Genomic DNA, 19,636 nt, shown 5'->3' with positions numbered 1-19,636 from the left:
GGAACGACTATTTTGCTTATTGTTGTACTCCAATTCAATCAAACAAAACCACTCTTATAACCAAGGGTCTAGATTGGATACACATGTATATGAGTAAGATGCGCGTGAAATTGCGGTAGAACCGCTAGTACTGAAGTATGAAGTATAACTAAGTATCCTAGAGGAAGGTGAATAGGACTTTTTCAAAATTTGTTATCTTTTAATAACAACCTATGCCTAACTTTTAAAATGGGGAAATAAGACAAAGTAACTCTATGGCTTGTAAGCCAATGGAGGGTCCAATTCACATAGGCTTATATAAGATTCATATGTAAAATCAAAGCCTATAAGGATAGTGTGTAGTGTGTATTATGTGTGGGATGTGACTTCTATCAATACTTATACACAAACTAAATCATGTATCAATTTAAAGATATGACGAACATAAGCATAATTAGATAAATATACTTAAAACAATCCCAAACACAATCATGTATAGTGGTTCGACTACTTACCTACTCCACTCCTGGTGGATGCACTCTCTCCTCGAGTGTACTGGATTTCACTATCCAATGGTTTTAAATCAGGTTAACCATGAACCTTCACAACCTACATAAGGTAAAACTAGGACACCTACCCAAGGTTCCTAGATGCTTACACAAGGCAACACGTCCTGCCTATGGACACAACACTGGAAGCCTACACAAGGCAACCTAAGCCTAAATAAGCCACAACCTACGTAAGGCTACACGTCATACATAAGGACACAATGTATTCTCCCGTCGGAGGCCTACAACTAGTACTTGACGAGTTTGACACTCAAACTCTGAATCCTAATCCTATACAAGGAAAGGGCTTTAGACACTTTAGACTCTAAATACTTACAAAGTAAGTTGGTGAGTCCTGTTCTCGTGCAATGTGAAGATCTTTGATGATGACGAAGAATCTTCAACTCCCTTGAACCGCAACCTGTTGATGATGCTTTCGCGAAGGCACTGAGGTTGTGAGGTTTAGGGTTTTTTATCTTCTTTATTTAAATGATGAGATTTAAATTAATAGGCAAGGTTCCCATGATCTAGGCATTCAGGAGTTCCAAGATAGTATGATTAGTTGGAAACTCCATGAATGCTAGAGTTCATAATTCAATCCAAGCATATAAGATATGAATTGACGCTCAAGTAAAGGATTTAATGATGAATTCTAATGGGAAAGAGAGTGTGAGTAAGAGAGTAGGTAGATCTTAGAATAACAAGCTCAAACCCTCGTGGATTCTATCTCCTTTTAACAAGAAGCAATTTGAGGTATTTATAGAGAAAGAATCCCAACGGTAATAAAACGGGTAGATATCTGTCATTATTGATACCATCGAACAGTTTTTGATATAATTGAAATTTGAATTTCGATTATATCGAGTCTCATTTGATTGTATCGACTTTCTACACATATATGTTCGTTTTTATGTAGAACAGACTCTGTTCGATTTTATCGAATACCATTCGATTCCATCAATGTACACTTCAATGTTATTGAGGGTTAGTTCGATCCCATTTGGATTCTCTTTATAAATGTACCTTTGGTTGCTAGAGGATTTTGTCTAGAAATTCGTTTCAATCGATCATCATTCAATGATATCGAATTTTAAAGTTTAATTCTGATCAAAAGCACCGAGTCGGATCAAGATATATATATATATATATATATATATATATATATATATATATATATATATATATATATATATATATATATATATATTCTTTGAAAGCTTGTTAGACAAAATGTTCCTCAAGTTCAATGTAATCGAGTTTGATTCAATACAATCGAGAACTTACTCTCAATGTAATCGAAGGTTACTCGATTCAATCAATGAATACTTTTGAGAATGTCTTCTGTTTAGAGGAAGTTCCTGAGTCAATTTTATCCAAAAGGGTTCGATAGTATTGAAGTTTGAATTTTGATATTATCGAGAGTTTCAACCGATAAATCATTTTGTTGCTAGACAGAATGAGACTATATATCGATAGTATCGAACCATCTTGAATAATATCGAGGATGCCTTCAATTGCAAATCGATATAATCGACTTGCCAATTCAATGTATTTTTCATTCCTCCAATATTCTAAGTTTTTTCCTTACTTAAGCTTACCAAGGTATTTTCTAATGATTTTAGAGGTAAGTTTTAAGTTGTATAAGAGTCATATACCTTAGGGTTTGGTTTAGAGAATGAGGCTTCATTACCTGTTTGGAGTACTCGAGCTTTTCTCTAGTTGAGGTCTTCATCTTGAAATCTTTATCTTGAGACTCACTTAAAGACAAACTCAACATTCACGTAATTCGACAAACTAGGGTACTTTCAGCACGAGCATGCTAGAGTTTGCCTGACTCAAGGGTTGATTGAATTGTTGGTGTCCCCTTCACTAAGACAAACATATCAGAGATCGAGATCGAAAATCCAGAGTGCTCTTGGCCACCAAAATTGCACCTCGTTGTGCGATTAATGAAAGTAAAGGAGGCCAATCCTTTTGAATGAGTTCATTTTGCTTTACGACAATAGACTGTTGGGGATAGCACAGAAGCAATCCTGAGTTCAAATCAAACAATAAGAGATCAAACATAACCAATCACATAGAGAACACACAAGATTTATGTGGAAAAACCCTCGTAGGGAAAAACCATGTCAAAAAGTGACAATCAATCCATTATGAAAGCAATATACAAGAGATGAAAGAAACTTACAATAACAAGAACTCCTTTGAACCTCTAAAAAATCCTACATTTTCCTCTCTAGACCCTTAAACACACTTAACATTACCCCAATCCCATATTACATTTAATATATATACTATCACAATTGGAATAGGAAATAAAGTGTGCACTTTCACAATTCCACACGCGCCATTGATCTAAGGATTAATTGATCAAACAGGCACCAGTTCGATCGCAAAAAATGTTCAGAGAGTTTTGGGGTATTTTTTGAATATTGTCGATCGATCGACCCAATGGTTCGATTGATCGAACATGGTCCAAATCTCAAGTGAGCAATCCGTCTAATTCCGAAGAGGTTTAATTGATCGATCAAGCCTATTGATCGCTTGAAATCCCCTATTTTAGTAAGATTGAAGACATTCATTCAATAATCCCCACCATAGATTCAATTTTCATGCTTCATTGCTCAACCATATCATCATTATCTTTAATTGCCTTTCATTATAGCTTCATTGTTGCTTCTTGTGCACACTTCCTTTTCATTAAGTCTTTTCCAAGCCTAGAGAAGTTGCACAGAACTTGAACTTCTCTGTAGGAACCACCTTCATATGCATATGACCTTCCTCAAGTACATGTTGTATAAAATGATGACAAATATCAATATATTTAGTATGAGAGTGGTAAACTAAGTTTTTAGCCAAATTGATCACGGTTTCACTGTCATAATTAATTGACACTAATTCCTGTTGAAGCCCAAGCTGATTTTTCATCCCTCCCATCCAAATACATTCTTTGAAAGCCTCCTTCACCACCATATACTTAGCTTTGATTTTGGAAAAAGCAACCAGAAATTGAAGCTTTGACATCCAACTGATCGCACCACTCACTATTGCAATATATCTGCTCACAACACCCATTGCATGTGAAATATCTAGTCTCATAGAGATTATGACATACATCAAACTGACAACAACGCTCGAATAGGGCATACGGGACATCACTGACTTTTCTTCACCTGTAGTAGAACATTGTTATAAAGAAAGCCTAAAGTGAGCAGCATGAGGTATGCAAACCGATTTTGCCTTGTCCATACCAAACTTAACTAATACGTTCTCAAGGTATTATATCTGTGATAACAATAGTCTGCTCCTTTATCTATCTCTGTGCATATCTATGCCGAGAATTTTCTTTGCAGCCTCCATATCTTTTATTTCTAATGTCCCTGAAAATTAAGTCTTTAATGTATCGATCTCAGACATGCTATAACTGGCAATAAGCATGTCATGTACGTACAATACTGATACGATAAACTATCCATCATTCAGTGTCTTGTAATAGACACAATGATCATATTCACTCCTAGTAAAATGCTAATTCATCATGAAAGTATCAAACCTTTTGTATGACTACCTAAGCAACTGTTTCAAGCTATATAGCAACATCTTCAAGTTGTAAACTTGCCATTATACTTCTAACCCTTCTAATTGCTTCATGTAAATATGCTCTTCCAGCTCGCCATGTGGAAAAGTAGTCTTCACATTCATATGTTCTAATTTCATGTTGTATTGGGCAACTAATGGAAACACAAATCTTACATACACCTGATTGACTACAGGCACGAAAAATCTCGCACATGATCTTACCCATAAGGCACCACATATTAGAGGAAGCAGTGAACCACGTACCCGTTGTTCTTATACAACTTACCAAAGCTACTTACAATCCAAATACCTTGGGCTGTCCACAGGGACTGAAACTTGTACGTTTCCTGAAACTAGGTAGAAATAGAACTAGCCTAAGATGCAATCTAAATCAACTATAAAATGATGAATAATGGTGAGAGATTAATGTAAAACTGAAGGAATTCAGAGGAAGGAAACTAGGGATTCAGAGATCCACTTGTAGGGATCAGGGAGATCTTATGCCTGTATTAAGATTCATGGAAATCAAACTGAACCTACTTGATTTATTTTTCATGTGATGAAAGGAATATGAATCAGAATGGATTCTATCATCAAACCATGCCCAGGAGACAGCAAACAACAGAATTAAACCAATTACCAACCAATCAGATGATTGTGAAGGTTAGGAAGGATACCGCCATCCAGCCATGCCCAGGAGACGATGGCGAACAACAGGGCTTCCTGACATCACAATCAAAATACGGAAAAGGAAATACTCAAAGCCATTGCAAACCCATTGTAATGTCAGTCACAACAGGCCATTAAAGACTACAAATATTCTCATAATAAAATTAAATCAAAATTCAATTCAGTGTAACTAAAAGGCATAATAACAGTCTCCCATCACGCTACAGGCTTCACCTCTTAGCCCTAGCTAAGAGGTTCAGCCAGACATGAATGGCTTGAACTCAAATCAAATCAAAAGAAAAAGAAAACGAAAAATAAAAGAAAGTAAAAAAAAGACTTATTATCTTTTCTCTTTCTCTCTCGTTTCAGCATCCTTGTTCCAGCCAAAGCTTCCAGCCACGTCCAGCCTTCGTGCCACCCAACTGTCTTCACGTTTTCAGCCTCCACCCGCTCCCTGTCTTGAATGCTCCTCGTCCACGTTCCAGCCGACCTCTCTTTTCCTCCCCTCGCTCCCTGACATCCCTCTCTCCCTTATAGGCTGGTGCGTAGGGGCGTGGAGAGGTTGAGTTCGAGAAGGAGTAGGCTGCGGAAGATTTATTTACGCAAGGTTGGTGCGTAGGGGCGTTTTGCAGCTAAGAAAACGGAAGAGAAAACTTCCACTTCCATCACATTCTTTCCAAATAGATGACGTCCCTTGGGAAATCTCTGGACGAGATACACGATGGATGGTTTGGATCATGCCTTTGATCGGCTATGGTGGGCCAGAACCGCACGGAAAACCCAGGTTTTCCGGACGCAAAAACAGAGTAGCATCATTTGACGCTGTGACAATGATGGAGCCCACTTCACTGTTTTTCTGGGAAATCCAAGCCATCCATTGGATTCAGGACGAAAAACTGTTCAGGAAGGGATGGTTTTGGTTAGATTTCAGTGTGGCCCACAAGCTGGTTCAGTCCACCGTCCATCTTCCATTCGATCTTTTTTTTTACACGTGTGTGCATAATGGGACGAAAAGGACATCTAGGTGAGGGTTACGCCCCACCTATTGATCGAGTGGACGGTCCAGATTATCAGAATACCCGATGGGTGGGGCCCACAATCAAAGCCCGGAAGATACTTCGAAGACGCTGTTGCGTCTCTTTTTTTTTACGAAATTCATCGGTCAGCGCAACGCTGATCGATTTGAATTCTTGTGGTGCGCAACCAGTGTACGTGCACGTTGTGCACACATAGTGTACATGTGAGGTCCACTGTAATGTTTCGCTGAATCCGCTCCGTCCATCCTGTTTTCCATATAGTTTAAGGGGTTGAGAACAAAATTGGAGCACATCCAGAGATTAGTTAAGCCCCACTTGAGGTTTTAAAGGGCTGATCTATCCGTCGGGCCACTTCCACAGCGATCCAATGGCTGATTTTTGATTTGTACGGCTTATTTAAGGTCTTCAGTCCATATATAAAGTTTCGAGCTGAGCGGATGGTGGGAACGCTGTGATCTTGCATTCTGTTTAACTTTCAGGCCGCTTGAGCTTCAGTTTCTCGATTTTCGCGGACCCCTGGTGTATAATTCCGTCGCTCTTGGTCTCCTAGAGTCCGTTCCTTGCCTTGGTGCTTCTGGAGCGTCAAATCCATGCATTTGCCACCCTTTTTCAGTCCAGGCTCTTAAACACACCCTGCATTACAAACACGATTAAATCAGCCATTAAACGGTATTATGTTTGTAGATCCAAGTAATAACTGGGGTCTAATATGCAATATTTGACCCTCAACATCGATCGATCGAACAAGGTCCAAACTGTCAAGTGAGCAATCCGTCTAATTCCGAAGAGGTTTAATTGATCGATCAAGGTTGTTGATCGCTCAAAATCCCCTATTTTAGCAAGATTGAATGCATTCATTCAATAATCCCCACCGTGGATTCAATCTTCATACTTCATTGCTCAACCATATCATCATTATCTTTAATTGCCTTTCATTATAGCTTCATTGTTGCTTCTTGTGCACACTTCCTTTTCATTAAGTCTTTTCCAAGCCTAGAGAAGTTGCACAGAACTTGAACTTCTCTGTAGGAACCACCTTCATATGCATATGACCTTCCTCAAGTACATGTTGTATAAAATGATGACAAATATCAATATATTTAGTATGAGAGTGGTAAACTAAGTTTTTAGCCAAATTGATCACGGTTTCACTGTCATAATTAATTGACACTAATTCCTGTTGAAGCCCAAGCTGATTTTTCATCCCTCCCATCCAAATACATTCTTTGAAAGCCTCCTTCACCACCATATACTTAGCTTTGATTTTGGAAAAAGCAACCAGAAATTGAAGCTTTGACATCCAACTGATCGCACCACTCACTAGAACAAATGAGTAGCCGAAAGTCAACCTCATTTGACTTTTTAAATGTCAAGACATAGTTCACTGTACCTCCAATATACCAAGGTAGCCATTTCTCTGCCTTCCTATGTTTCTTGCAGGGTTTGCAATATATCTGCTCACAACACCCATTGCATGTGAAATATCTAGTCTCATAGAGATTATGACATACATCAAACTGACAACAACGCTCGAATAGGGCATACGGGACATCACTGACTTTTCTTCACCTGTAGTAGAACATTGTTATAAAGAAAGCCTAAAGTGAGCAGCATGAGGTATGCAAACCGATTTTGCCTTGTCCATACCAAACTTAACTAATACGTTCTCAAGGTATTATATCTGTGATAACAATAGTCTGCTCCTTTATCTATCTCTGTGCATATCTATGCCGAGAATTTTCTTTGCAGCCTCCATATCTTTTATTTCTAATGTCCCTGAAAATTAAGTCTTTAATGTATCGATCTCAGACATGCTATAACTGGCAATAAGCATGTCATGTACGTACAATACTGATACGATAAACTATCCATCATTCAGTGTCTTGTAATAGACACAATGATCATATTCACTCCTAGTAAAATGCTAATTCATCATGAAAGTATCAAACCTTTTGTATGACTACCTAAGCAACTGTTTCAAGCTATATAGCAACATCTTCAAGTTGTAAACTTGCCATTATACTTCTAACCCTTCTAATTGCTTCATGTAAATATGCTCTTCCAGCTCGCCATGTGGAAAAGTAGTCTTCACATTCATATGTTCTAATTTCATGTTGTATTGGGCAACTAATGGAAACACAAATCTTACATACACCTGATTGACTACAGGCACGAAAAATCTCGCACATGATCTTACCCATAAGGCACCACATATTAGAGGAAGCAGTGAACCACGTACCCGTTGTTCTTATACAACTTACCAAAGCTACTTACAATCCAAATACCTTGGGCTGTCTAAATAACTTCTAGATTTTCCCTACGATTTTATAAACCAGAGATTGAAAATGGAAAAGATAATTGTAAAATCAGAATAAGAAATTTTATTGGACGATTCCGGCCATTAATTTTTAATCATTTTTTATGCAAGGAAGGACATGTAGAGGTCGAGCACCGTCTTCCTCTAGGATAACTACTTCGAATCCACGGAGCTTCTGGACTCCTTACAGAGATGCCTCGAATCCATGAGGAAAAATAGAAATTAATTCTAGAAAATTTGAAATAAGTTTATTGATGATGAAAAATGAGTTTACAACTCTTTAAATAAAGTTACGAACCCTAGTGAGAAGTTTCAGAATTCAACTACAGCTTAAACTACCTAAAATCAGGACTTATTATAAATAGTAAACTTACTATTTATAGACGGTCATGATGTTTACTAGTGTGCATGGTTTTCGGCCAAAAAATAGTAAGTATCCTATTTAGCTGAACCATGACGTTTTCCTAACTTTTATAAGCACTTTTCATGTTGGACACAACTCCTAAAGCCCAACGTACGAAGAGTTATAATTAAACTGAAACTTACTAAAGTAGCTGATGATCTTCACAAATTTGGTGTGCATAAGCCAGCATAGAAGGTTGGGTGGCTAAAGTAGCTCGTACTACCCCAAAATCATGTATGGTATGTCCAATAGCTCATTCTGGTTTGTGAGATACGTTCGTTTTAAGTTCTGACGGTCTGGATCACCTCCGTCTCTGATCGAGCCTTTTCTGGTCTATCCCGGCCATGAAATTATCCGTGACCCTCTCTGCATCAGTCTCCTCCACTTCAAAAGAACTCGTTCTTGAGTTCTCGTCCTGCTTTGGTTCATGATACTTGGTCAGGTCCGCAACATTGAAAGTACGCAAGATCTCCATGTCATCCGGAAGATTAACAACATACGCGTGATCTTTCCGAGGATCGATACCAACCCAATCTTCTTCTTCTTCTTTTTTTCAATTTGTTGTATGTTCCAGTCAAAAATCTCTCATTACGTAAATGAACCATAACTTGGTCACACACCTCGAACACATTTTGTTGTCGATGTTTGTTAACTTGCTCCTCGTACTTGTCGTTCGAGACGTGTAACTTGGCTTCGACCTTTGCATAAATGCCTATGATTTTGTCTGTCATATGTTCTACTGTAACGCTCATGCCTGGGATCTTGGACAAAGGGACCAAGTCAAGTGTATGGCGAGACACTCAGTCGTAAATAATCTGGAATGGGGACTTCCCTGTCAAGCGGTTCACCATGTCGTTGAATGCAAACTCCGTTTAAGACAACGCTAAATCCCACTGCTTTGGGTTTTCTACTGAAATACATCAAAGGAGGTTCCGCAACATACGATTCACAACTTCAATTTACCCATAGGTCCTCTGGGTGGTAGGCACTACCGAACTGAAGTCGTATACCAAACTGGTTCCACAAAGTCTACCAAAAGTAGCTAATGAACTTCATATCGCGGTTAAAAGTGATAGTCTTGGGGGCCCCATGTAGCGGCATGACCTCTCTGAAGAATAAATTAGCCATGTGCATCGTGTCGAGAGTCTTCTTGCATGGGATGAAGTGTGCCATCTTCGAAAAATGATCTACCACCACAAACATCAAATCTATGCCACGCTGTGTTCGTGGGAGACCCAACACGAAGTCCATTGATAGGTCCTCCCAAGGGCTGTCAGGTACAGGTAACGGTGTATAAAGGCTCGTATTCTGAGAATGCCCCTTTAAGACCTGAAAAATATGATAACATTGCATCACTTTACCCCCATCACGTACTAACTATGGCTATTAGTACTGTTCTTTAATAAGAGCTCATGTCTTGTCCCGTCTGAGGCGTCCACTAAGGCCACCTCCATATAGCTCTTGGATGATCTGCTCCCTTAGCGAGCTTTTGGGGATGCACAGTCGATTCCCTTTGAAAAGGAACCCGTCTTGCATATGTAGGTCACTAGGGTGACTTTCTTGGTATATAACCTATGCGTCCTTGAAGTCGTCGTCATCGACATATATGTCCATGAGGCACTCGAACCTAACAACTTCATTGCTTATAATGACTAAAAAAGTTGCACGATGACTCAGTGCATCAGTTAATTTTTTTTGTTGCCTAGACTTATGTTTCAACACAAATGTGAATTCCTGCAAAAATGAAATGCACCTAGCATGCACACGATTCACATTAGCTTGGCTATTAATGAATTTGAGAGCTTGATGGTCTGTGTAAAGAATGAACTCCCCTTGAATTAAGTAATGTCGCCAATGTCACAGTGCGTGGACCACTGTGTATAATTCGATCTCATATATAGACTACTTTTGCATGCATCGTTAAGCTTTTCACTGTAGAAGGCTACCAGCTGACCTTCCTAAGACAAGACTCCCTCGATCCTGATATATGAAGCATGACATTCAACTTTGAATAGTTTGTCAAAGTAGGGAAGTACATGTAACGCCCTGAAATTCGGGGGTCGAGCATAACTCAGCTCCCAAGTTCCAAAACATCACTTATGCAATATAATTAATGATGGATGTATGTTGTTTGTATGAGTGCATAAAACATGGAAATAGATTAAGCCAAACTGCAAACATAATCCAGAGATAAGTGAAAAACGCAAGCGGAAGACTTAAAGAAATATATGTGTACATGTGTAAGTCCCTATGGTATGTATGCTCTGTCAGGTCGTAATACAAGTGTTTATCTCAAAATACAAGTATCAAAATGAAATTACCTATTCCAAAAGAAAACCCAGAATCCCCGTCGATCAGGACATGACTCACATGAACCCGCCTGAGAACTGCATAATAGAAAACGCGTCCTCATCATCCTCGAACTCCTGCTTTGCCTCAAGGGTCGCGTCATCATCTGCATTTAAGACAGTCTGGTTGGTGTTGAAACACCGTCCCAGAATGTGGGAGTGAGTGATCAACTCAGTGGAACTATACAGTACAAGTTAACATGATATCAAATTAATCAAGCAGTAATGATAAGGCAATACAATTAAACACGTCTAAAGTACTCTTGTTAATGCAAGGATGTATGTATAAATGATGCATGCCCTCGCCTGCACTCCCTCAGCGTCTTCATCTTACGTTACGCATGACAAATTCCCGCAGTGCCAACAACTGCTACACACGTGCAATGCGATGCATGAATATGATTACCAAGTTGTAATTAGTTCTTTTCATATAGCAAGTTTGGGAAGCTAAGGTACCTTCCTCATATCAATTTTCACACAGTGATCCATTCTAGGGTCGTCAGTCCTAAGCAATCTCACACGATCATATGGTTTTAGGTCGCTGCAAAGGGCTCGTCACCAATCAATGCACGCCTATCGTACCTTAGTTACTACTCTAAGGCTCATCGCCTTACTGCAGTATCAAGGTATGCTCGAGGTCACTACAAAGGGCTCGTCACCAATCAATGTAGGCTGACAGCGCGAATATAGTGTCCCATACCATCTCTTTCTCTCTCTTTCCTCTCTCTCCTTTCTCTTTCCTCTCTCTCCTTTCTCCTCTCTCTCTCTCTCATTGGTGTGAATCCCAAGGTAATAGTGCCCTTTTATAGGAGAGAGGGAAAGATCATCAACAGTAGGGAGAAAACGGCCCTTGCAACGGTTATGATTGAAAGGTGGCCATTCATGGGGCCAATCCGATCCTGGAGATGTGTTGCTGGCGTTCTGATCCATCAGAAAAGAAACTTTTTAAGCTTTATGAGGTCCATCTCGTGATCAAAATTTTGGTGGGTTATCGATGAAAATGATCTGCCCTTTAATGGCAAATCACAACTCCACGTAATTCGACTTGATTTGGTCTGTTTGAGTGGACCAGATGGGACCTCCGATTGATGTGGGGCCCACTTTTTGGACCCTAAATGTCAGTTTCAGGTTTTCTCATGAGAAGATCTAGCTTTCTTCATTTTCTCATGAGATGAGATGCTTCTCTCTCTCATCTCGTACTATCGTTCAAGGGAGGGCTAAGATTTCTCCACGTAGCCCAAAGAGTGGCTAGAAACAAACCAGCACCTGCTTTCCCAGAAAGGAAAAACTCCTTTTCTCTTTTTCTTGGTGCAGCCTTGTTCGACCATTTCTGGCAGTGGGAGAAAACGGTCTTCCAAGGCTGATGGATGGTTGGGATGGCCTGATCAGCATGATCCCGGGCCACCCAAATGGTCGTAGAAGGACCCACCATCTTGGATCCCAGCCACATGAAGGCTTTTGAATAGTTCTGCCCGATCGCTCTCATCCCTATTGATGGGCCCGAAAGCCTATACGGTTTTGGTCAATCAGAAAGTGGCTGGGGTGGCCCACTTTGGAGCTTAAATTCATCAGTTTAAATTTAAAAACGGGCAGGAGAATTTTCATTTCTTTTTTTTTTTTGGATCGGTCAAGGTTGGTTTGATCGATTTGGTTGGCGCGGTGCACGTGCATTGTGCATGGGGTCCACCATGACGTTTGTGATAAATCTACTCCACCCATTCGTCTTTGGGGCCCTGGCCCAACTTGGGGCGAATGTGAGGCCCAGGTGGGCCGTATTACACACTCCAGGTCTTGTTTGGCCCATACCTCTCGACCCAATGGTTGGATTGGTCTGAGAATTTGTTTTGATGGCTAAATGGGGGTTTGGGAGACTTTGAGTGCTTGGTTGGCCACTACTAAACCCTCAAGATTTGATGGTAGATGCGTTGTCCCAACGTGACTTGATTAAGTGATCTATAAGTTACTTTAATTTGAAGTGTTTGTTGGGTTTACCTCTTTGACTGATGTCGAGTTCAACTCGGCTCCTACAGACTCTGATGGATGGCCTTAATGTTGACTAGAAGTCCCCTCCTGCACCAATTAGTTCTAGGTTGTTTATTAGTCGAGCTTTGATACCCATCGATTCGGGTTTAGATGGTAACACCCGCGTATAAGAAGTGTGGGGTGTTACACTACCGAACTGAAGTCGTATACCAAACTGGTTCCACAAAGTCTACCAAAAGTAGCTAATGAACTTCATATCGCGGTTAAAAGTGATAGTCTTGGGGGCCCCATGTAGCGGCATGACCTCTCTGAAGAATAAATTAGCCATGTGCATCGTGTCGAGAGTCTTCTTACATGAGAGAAAGTGTGCCATCTTGGAGTAACGATCTACCACCACAAACACCGAATCTATACTATGTTGTGTTCGCGAGAGACCCAGCACAAAGTCCATTGATAGGTCCTCCCAAGGGCTGTCAGGTACAGGTAACGAGGTATAAAGGCCCGTATTCTGAGACTGCCTCTTGGAGACCTGAAAAATATGATAACATTGCATCACTTTACCCCCATCACGTACTAACTATGGCTATTAGTACTGTTCTTTAATAAGAGTTCGCATCTTGTCCCGTCCAAGGTGTCGACTAAATCTACTTCCATATAGCTCTTAGATGATCTGTTCCCTCAGCGAGCTTTTGGGAATGCACAGTCGATTCCCTTTGAAAAGGAACTCGTCTTGCATATGTAGGTCACTAGGGTGACCTTTTTGACATCTAACCCAAGCATTTTTGAAGTCATCATCGTCGGCATATATATCCTTAAGGCGCTCGAATCCAACAACTTCATTGCTCATAGTGACTAACAAAGTTGTACGGTGGCTCAATGCATCAGCCACTTTGTTATACTGCCAAGACTTATGTTTTAGCACAAATGTGAATTCCTGTAAAAATGAAATCCACCTAGCATTCACAAGATTGACGTTAACTTGGCTATTAATGAATTTGAGAGCTTGATGGTCTATGTAAAGAATGATCTCCCTTTGAATTAAGTAATGTTGATAATGCCGCAATACTTGGACCATTGCATATAATTCAAACTCATAGGTTGACCACTTCTTACGTGGATCACTAAGCTTTTCACTGTAGAAGGCTACCGACCTACTTTCTTGAAATAAAACTCCCTTAATTCTGACATATGAGGCATCACATTCGACTTCAAACAGTTTGTCGAAGTTGGAAAGTACAAGAACCGAGGTTGTTGACAACCTGTGTTTAATTTCGGCAAAGCTCCTATCGGCTTCATCAGTCTACTGAAATTGTCCATTCTTCATATTGTTTATAATTTAAGATACAATGGTGCTAAAATTCTTCACGAACCGATGATAAAATGTCATCAATTCATGGAAACTTTGTACCTCATGAATGTTTGTTAGGACCGGCCATTCCCTGATGGCTTTCACATTTTATTTATCCACTCGAATGCCCGTGAATGTCACGACAAAGCCCAAAAGCAACAGGTTGTCAATCAAGAAGCTAAACTTTTTAAAATTGAGATACAGTTTATTTTCAGTGAGCACTTGAAGAATCTTCTTGAGGTGTTCCATATGGCTTGCTTCGTCTTGATTGTATATCAAAATATCATTGAAATAAACCATAACGAACCGCCCAATGAATGGTTTCAGAACTTGGTTCATTAACCTCATGAATGTACTAGGCACGTTTAAAAGACCGAAGGGCATGACCATCCATTCATACAACTCTTCCCTGGTCTTAAAAGTCATATTTTACTCATCACCTGGCCGTATTCGAATCTAATGGTAGCCGCCCCTTAGGTCCAATTTAGAGAATAATTTTGCGCCCTCAAGCATGTCTAACATATCGTCCAATTGTGGTATAGAAAACCTATATGTTATGGTGATTTTGTTGATGGCTCGGCTTTTGACACACATGTACTAACTCCCATCTTTCTTAAGAATTAATAGAGTCGGTACAGTGCATGGGTTCATCCTTTCTCGAATAAGACCCTTACAGATCAGTTCCTCCACTTGCCCCTGCAGAATATCGCATTCCTTCAGACTCATCTGACAGTGAGGACAATTGGGTAAGTTGGACCCAGGGATAAGGTCAATATGATGCTGAATATCGCACATGGGAGGCAATCCATCGGGAAGGTCATCAGGCCAAATTTCTTTGAACTCATATAATAAGGGTTTTAGTTTCTCAGGGATGATGGTGGGATCGAGCTCTTTCCCCTTTACAATTAATGCATAGGCCTGTCCTGTTTCTTTGGACTCCTCCATGAAGTCTCGTATGGTTAAGAGAAAATGATGCTCCACTTTAGAAGTTTTGGGTGACCCCTCTGGATCCATAGGAGTTAATATGATTTTTCGGCTGTCCTTGAAAAAAATATACACATTATCTCCCCCTTTGTGAGTTGCATCATGGTCGAATTGCCATGGTCGACCAAGTAGTATGTAACATGCCTCCATGTCAACTGCATTGCATACTACTTCGTCTTTATAATATTTGCCAATTGAAAAGGATATGGTGTACTGTTTAGTTACCTTTGTCTCGCTAACATTCCTGATCCAACTGATTGTATATGGGGAGGGATGACGCTCTGTTTTTAATTGTAATTTTTTCACCATTACACTGGAGATGATGTTTTCGCTGCTCTCATTGTCGATGATCACATCACAGGCTTTTCGATTAATCGTACACCTAGTTCGGAAGATGTTATGTCATTATAGATGTACCTCTTTCCTTGGTGCATACAATAATCACCTCACAACGAGTGACTCGCCATGATCCTGCTAACCCAACCTGTCTTATCTGCCTCATCCTCTGTGGCGTGCTCCAGTTCCTCAACATCTGGGTCTTCATCAGCGTTTTTAGCATTACCATTAATGATGGCGAGGTTCGGCCACTTGTCGTTGAGGATAAGTATTTGATAGGTGACCCGGTTGGCTACAATGATAACAATATCAGGTCTTGGCTGAGCATATGGGTTTGAGATCCTGCTTGAACTAGCAGCAGTCGATACGCTCTTTTGGGTCCTAGCTTGCCCACTTCCTTGATATCGGTTCATGGGTGTAGGAGGTTGAGTGTGCACTCCTACGGACTCCTTCCTCTGGGTTATGGAGCTCCCTGGGGAGGACCTGTCGTGGCGACCCTAATAGTAGGATAGGTTCATGTGTTTGGACGTTCAAGCTGCGCTTTGACTTGGGTAGCTAACTTGATTCCATCATTCATTGTCCAAATGGACTGCATCTACACCCGATCCTGTATCTCTATACACAATCCACCGTTAAATCGGGCGACTTGCTGGGATTCAATCCCGACCAAATCGTTATGCACCGCCAAGCGATAGAATTCTTCTGCGTAATGTCTCACCGACCGACTACCATGTCGACAATTTTGGTATTGTTGGAATTGTATCTGATCGTAGTCGCTAGGGAGGAATCATGCGCTTAGCAGTTGCTTCATCCACTGCTATGTGCAAATTGGAGCTTTTGTCTGCCTTATTTGTGCGAGTTGTAGTTGCTCCCACCAAGCTAAAGCTCTTCCCTTCAACTTGAAAGCCACAAGTTTGACCTTATTTGCTTCAGAGATTTCCATATAGTCAAAGAATCGCTCAACTTCAAAAAGTCAATCGAGAAAATCCTCAATGTGAAGTTGACCATTGAAGCTAAGGATGTCGACCTTCATCCTGAACTCTCGATATGCCTAATTTGCTCGATCACCACCTTGTCTAGAATATTTAAAGATCATATCGTCAACCTCCTCATCATTGGATCCCCCTTCCTCAAAAATGATCATTTAGTGCATTGCCAACACCATCATGTGATAAGGGCGATTACAAGTTCCAGCACTTGTTGGTGGCAGATCACCACTATGAACACGGAGTAGCCCTAATTCTTCCGTCAAACGTTCGATGGCAGCCTGTAGCCCTTGCATGACTTGCCGATTCTTTCGCTGCGCTGCTTCAAAAACCACAGCCGTTAAAGGTAAATTTCCTAGAGCACTATCCATGGGATTGTTGCCCGGCCCGTCATTAGAAACCATAGATCCGATGAGAAAGCTTCGCTCTGATACTGAACTGACGCAGGGAAGGACATGTAGAGGTCGAGCACCGTCTTCCTCTAGGATAACTACTCTAAATCCATGGAGCTTCTCTGGACTCCTTACAGAGATGCCTCGAATCCATGAGGAAAAATAGAAATTAATTCTAAAAAATTTGAAATAAGTTTATTGATGATGAAAAATGAATTTACAACTCTTTAAATAAAGCTACGAACCCTAGGGAGAAGTTTCGGAATTCAACTACAACTTAAACTCCCTAAAATCAAGAGTTACTATAAATAGTAAACTTAATATTTATAGATGATCGTGATTTCTACTAGTATGCATGGTTTTCAGCCAAAAATAGTATCCTATTTGGCTGAACCATGACGTTCCCCTAACTTTCTAAGCACTTTTTGTCTTGGACCCAACTCCTAAAGCCCAACATACGAAGAGTTACAATCAAACTAAAACTTACTAAGAATAGTAAAAATGAAAATACAGGAATTCAACTGTAGATCTAATTGTGTTTCACAAATTTGGCATGTGCAACCCAACATAGCAGATTGGGTGGATCATTCCTGAGATATGTCCATTTAAAGTTTGGACGGTCGGGATCACATCTATCTTGGATCGGGCCTTTTCTAATCCATCTTGGCCATGAAATTATTCGCGACCCGCTCGACATCACTGTTCAACTGCTTTTTATTATTATTTTATAAATTCTTCCTTGATCTATCAATTTTTGGCATTGATAGAAAGACTGGATTATCCCACTACAGAGATTCTTGGGGTATCCCATCCCTGGTGGGGCCCTGCAAATCAACAGTGTGGACCACCTGATAGTGGACCTCACCTGTACACTTACACATCTTGATGAATCAGAAAGGGGTGTGCTAACCAAGGTCCTTAATTCTTCGGGTGTCAATCAAATCAACGGTCTTCCATGCAAGCATTTATCAAGGCTACTTGAGGCTTAAGTAGCTCATCTTAAGTAACGATCCAAACGGACCGTCCCAATTTGGGTATGGCCATTTTTCGAAAATTAAAAAAATAAAAATAAAAATAAAAAAATCTTTCTGGTGCATGGTTGCATTTCATTTTAGTAGCTTCCCAAGTGATCAATGTCAACAATATGATAATGCATAGCTTTTAAGCGCATTTGGATGGGTGATGCAAGGGTCCTACTACAAGCTATTAAAAATGCATATGACCTTCTTCAACCTTTCTTTTTATATAGCCGTTCACATGTTATGTGGACCCATTGGATTAGAAAATTTAACAGAAAAGATTTGATTTAAAAAATATACAAGGGAAATAAAATCTTTCCAATTGAATTTCCTAATACATTGGCTCACCTAGTCAATGCAGCAGTTGGTCTATCCAAAAATAAAATGCTTAAAGAGATATGATATGAGCCAGGTCACTTGGACAGCCTAATTGATTGTCCATTAAGGTCCATTTGATAAACTTAAAAATAAGCTTTGAAAATTAATTTAAATATAACTGAAAACTTAATATATTGAGTTATAATTTTGAAATAATTTTAGTCAAAAATAAAGAAAAATTCTAATGCACCATCACTTTTAGCATTGGACCTTGAAAAAAGACACATGTTTGATAAAAATTAATTCAAGAACAAAATAAGTTGAATATGCCAGACAATCTGAATTAGTAAATATCATTGAAAATATCAAATTTAAATGGGAAGTGGTGTTGAAAATAAGTTTTATCAAATGGCCCTTAAGTCTGCTATACATTTCATGGGCTACCATGTAAACAACGATATACATAGGGTGATCCAATCCATCTTTGATTTGGCCTTATTTTTTACACCCATTCATTCGCCACGGCCTGTATTGGATTGTTACAGGTACCTAAGAAATTTGATTAATAAGAATAATTAGCAATTAACGATGGATTCTAAGAAATAGATGGATAAGATTGTTGATTGGAGATATTTTTGTATAGAAGATCTTGACTATCCATATTAGAGGTATTGATCAAATAGTTGAGATTGTGTGTTTTATATATATATATATATATATGCGCCGCACTGTGATGCATGTCGAACATCTACCCCATCAGACATATGCACCATTTTATTATGGGACACGGGCTTAAAAATAAAGTCAATATATGACTTAGGTGAGCCACACCACATAAACCAGTTGAGAAGGGTTACCCTCCCATTAAAACATTCATAATTATTTATTGGGCCTATCTAGATATGTTTCACAAATTCAGACCATCCATTGTCTGTGTCCCACTTGGATGAGGGGTCATACCAAGTTTCAGCCGCATCCAAAACTCAGGTGGGCCCCAATAAGTACTTTTATATGTTTTATGCATGTCTTCACATGGTTTTAGATGGTATGGCCCACCTAAGCTTCGCATACAACTGATTTTTGGTATATCCCATAAAATAAAGGGCACCCATCAAATGCACGGTGTTGATGTTCAACACACATCACGGTAGGGCCCACAAAGCTCGACCTCATAGGAAGTTCCCATGAATATATATATATATATATATATATATATATATATAAAAGTCATGCTCACCATCGCTCCTAGGCACGTGTGTGCCTTTGCACACGTGTCATAAGTGTTTAATCTGAACGGTCCATGTGATGTGGAATCCCATGAAACGTTAAGGGACAAATTCCCCCCATCTAAAATTCTGGTGGGCCATAGCAAAGAGAAATGCAAATCAAG

This window comes from Magnolia sinica, chromosome 15 (genome assembly GCF_029962835.1).
Source record: "Magnolia sinica isolate HGM2019 chromosome 15, MsV1, whole genome shotgun sequence".
In the NCBI taxonomy this organism is placed as follows: domain Eukaryota; kingdom Viridiplantae; phylum Streptophyta; class Magnoliopsida; order Magnoliales; family Magnoliaceae; genus Magnolia; species Magnolia sinica.
Note: the sequence above shows the minus strand (reverse complement) of the source record.